Here is a 4,402-nt window from a genome sequence, read left to right as displayed (position 1 = left end):
CATACTTCGTATTAAATATAAAATGCACTTTAATGAAAAATTGTATGAAATACTCAACAAAAATTGAACATTCTTGCAACGGTTATGAGTTACTTTTTTTTATTACTTTATTAAGGTGGCTTTCAGCCACAGGCTGGTTCGCCACCAGTTATGAGTTACACAGTGCAACAATAAATTGCCTTTGCTTCTGCCTTGGCTTCTGTGTATGATTTTTTTTATGTATTTTGATGAAAAAAATAACAAGAGGGTTGTGTGCAAAGCCACGACCGCAAGGATGAAGTAGAATACTTTTACAAGAAAGATAACCCGGCTGCTTGCGTATCAGTCATTTTTTCATTTGTTGTTCAATATCGAATAAGATACCAATCACATCTTGGCGTTATCACTGACAGTGCGAAAAAAGTATTCCTTGTGATAAAATAAACATTGAAAGGCTGATTTAACACTCAAAACTAGACGACTTATGTGTTGTCGAAATGAGTCAACATTTCATTTAATGCATTTACTAGTGCACACTATTGCACAGAGACTGCATTTCTCTAAAGTGCCTCACTGCATCAGCTGCTATCGATGCTGATACCCGCTAAGATGTTGCTAAGGGAGGACTGCTGTTGTCGCTGTCTAGAACTATTATGAGCGGCTTCGACTGAAACAGGCTCTTATATAGGGATGAAAAAGCTATCGATAGTTATCGATAGTGGTAGGAAATCATTGATAACTGTCGATAGCCATTTCAGTCAATATTTCCCATCCTTACTCTTATACAGACAAACAGCACATTCAAATTGCAAGATCTATGTTTCTGTCAACTGTGCTTGGGAAGCAATCATATTAACGACCAATCAGATCAATCGAAATTTGCGCTTCAACAAGAATTGACCGTTTTCATTAATATAGTAAGTGACTTGTCATGATTTGGACTTGACAATTTTTGAATTTTGATTATGCGAAAAATTTATGTTTATGCTTATAATGAAAGCTTTCCGGATGTTGTGCTCATGACTGAAGGAAAAGATAATTCAGTACGTTCTGAGACACGGAGATGAAGCCAAATGTATATCTGCTCCAAATTTCGCCAGGTATCCAGAACGTTCTTTTCATTGGATGCATTTACTAGTGTGCCCGCTATCGCTCAGAGACAGCATTTCATTAAAATGCCCCACTGCATCAGCTAGCCCTGCTAATATTGATGTTGAGATCAACTGCAACCGCTGCGCTATCCCCGTTGCCACAGCAGTGGACGCTTCCGTTGCCATTGCTGCCCTGCATCAGCATCAGATCAGTCGAATTTTGTGCTTCAACATCAAGCCAAATATATATCTGTTCCAAACTACTTGAAAGAGTAAATTGATATTAGAGAAAATATCAACTCTTCAATTAGGTTTTTATTTAATCCTGAAAAGGACAATTTGTTGTTTAATTCAATGTCTGATAAGATGCCGATCACATCTTTGCGTTATCACTGGCAGTATGAATAAAGTATTCCTTGGGGGAAAATAAACACTGAAAAGCTTGACACTCAAAACTAGACGATTCATGTATTTTGAACGCCAGCTTTCCAGAACGTTCTTTTCATTGGACGCATTTGTTAGCATTTCACTAAAATGTCCCAATGCATCAGCTGGCCCTGCTGCTATCGATGGTGAAATCCGTTGCCACAGCTGTGGTCGCTATTCGCTGCCATTGGTATCCGCTGCCCTGAATCATCTGGCCCTGCTATCGATGCTGATACTGCTGCTGTATCCACTGCACTGCTACTGCTGCTGCTAAGGGAGGACTGCTGTTGTCGCAGTCTAGAATTATAATGAGCGGCTTCGGGTGAAACAGGCTCTTATATAGGCCAAATTGCACATTTCAAATGGCAAGATCTATGATTCTGTCGACTGTGCTTGGGAAGCAATCATATAACGACCAATCAGAAGCCGATTTTTTCGTTTTGACAAGGCTTGACTATATTCAACAGTATGATAGTTGGAATAATAAAATTACAATTATCTGCATTTGGGAAAAATCTTAGAAGATTTTTTAATCTATTGCTGCAAGAACGAAGGAAATCCATCGAGTACTAACAGATTTATTAGCATTTGAAATTGGACATATTTTTCACTTTTTTCGGTTTTAGATTTTCATTTCACATCCCTATGTAGCCGAACTTCCTGAGAGAAGTATTCTACTTCAAAACATATTTCCTCGAGTTTAGATAAATTTCCCTTCAAGGTTTTTTTTCCGTGAGAAATCAAAAACTTTCAAAGTGTTTTCGTCGCCATTTTTTCTAAGTTAGAAATCAAAATTCTAAGACATTTTCCACACATTAGGCTTTTTTTGCTTATAAATCATTTTAGTTCTGAGTAACTTGTACTCAAAAGTATTTTTTTCAAAATTTTCAGGTTGAAGTCTGCAAAAAACGGCTACAACGATAAGAATTATCATCATAATCATAATCATTATAATGCATTACCGATATTAATATTCTTAGTGGCAGTGGCCACTGTGTGTCAGTTTCGGTTCAATAACAGTCCTTAAGCCAGTAAAGATCCGATCTAGTCGCCATCGTCTGTCGTACAATGTGGCTAAAAAACGCTGACTTTCCGTTCCTGGCGGCGGTTTTGTGTGTGTGTGCGTGCGTATGTGTTTAGATCAGTTGCGTCGCAAAATTGGCGGGTATTATTTTATTAACGCACAGGCTGAGCGGACGCCGCTAACATCTGCCGGATGGTTGTCTTGTTTAGAAGATCCGAAGATATTTTTTTCTTTCCGACGGAGACGTGTCTAGAGAGGGAACCATTCGGAGTTTTTGATTTTCAAATTTTGTTACATAACTCTTAGCACGTCCCTGACGATCCGCTGTGACAGACGTCGTTCGTTTCCAATAATGTATGCAAAAAGAACGATAAAGGATCCTATGGGGAAGATGGCACGAGTCGACAACCTGACGAGTCCGAACGGAACGCACGATAAGGCATAAAAAAGCCACAAGTGATGCGTTCGCAAGCCGAGCCCGGACAGCAAAGGACGCCGAAAATGGTTGAGCAGTGCTTTGAGCTAATAAGCAATAAATTTAATTTTTAGAAGCTTAGTCCGGGCCTGGAGGGGAGAGATGGTACGAAGCGATTAGCATAAGTTGGTATTAGCGAGGTTCACCGACGAACGACACACGCCGGCAAGTGAATAACCAAGTCGACTGAAGGGAGATTGATGATAGCTTCAGTCGGGAGTAAGGTACATGTTCATTATAATGTGCCCTAGAAGGCACATATCCGGTGGTCTATCATTTTGTTTCTGAGATGTATCAAAAGTGGGTTGAAATGTAAATTTCGTACGCAGGAGCAGCTGCCGGAATTTAAAAATTTGGATCAATTAACCGCTAGTAGACTATTCAAATTCCGTATTTACTTCAGTAAAAGCTAAAACAAAGCACAACTCTCCAAAGGTTAAGATATTTCTCCCCCATTCGATATGGTTTCCTAAAAATTCAACTGTTCACGATATTAATTTCAGATATGCCAGACATCCAATCAATCAATCGGCATCCGATTGTCCAATTATCCGCATTCGCTCACAGTCTTCTCAGCACCTGGAATAGCTGTTCATCATTAGGATATCTGGCGGCCCCGCGATCTTGGGTAGCAACAATCTCAGACTCGTTCCCATTACAATATCCCGGTTCCCGGTTCCGAATGCCAGAAGACCTTGCAGACAGCCGCGAGACACGGGTCGATCGAATAGAGCAACAAGGCAAATCGTCTTTGGCTACCGCTGCTGGCACCTTCATCATCACCTCCACCCGCTTGCAATCCGTATCAGTTTCATCTTAGTTCGAGTTCGATTGTTGTGACGACGAATCTCCCGGTGAACTGATCGACAGTTAATCGACTTCTTAAAAAAAAAATAATAATAATAACAACCAAAGATTGCCGAGGCGCGCTGTTGTTAAGCTTACCGCGGGCACACACAACCGTGGCGAGCCTCCTAACGCCTCCCAAATGAATGGTTTATAATAATCGTTTCATAGCCCTAGCACCACCAGTAGCATGAGTCAGGGAAAACCCGATGCCGCTTCCCCCGGGGTTTGCGGGCGAGAGAAATCCACGATCCTGACCGCCTCATTTTCGTGCCATCGCAATCATCATCACCATCATCGTCATAACTAGAATCATAACAAGCCACGAGCAATCCAACCGATAGACTCAAACTGTAACGCCCCCTCCGGGAGTGCATATATACCTACGAGTGTGTATACATATCGCGATAATCACAACCATCCAACTTCGTCAGCGCGCTATCGACGAATTTCTTTTTTATTGCTAAATCATTGACCGGTAATCACTCATTTCGGAAATCGATATTACTGTTTACCAGTTTGGGATGGTTGAGGACTTTGTGGAAATGAGCGCTAATCGAT

The sequence above is a fragment of the Wyeomyia smithii genome, chromosome 2 (assembly GCF_029784165.1).
Source record: "Wyeomyia smithii strain HCP4-BCI-WySm-NY-G18 chromosome 2, ASM2978416v1, whole genome shotgun sequence".
Lineage (NCBI taxonomy): Eukaryota > Metazoa > Arthropoda > Insecta > Diptera > Culicidae > Wyeomyia > Wyeomyia smithii.
Note: the sequence above shows the minus strand (reverse complement) of the source record.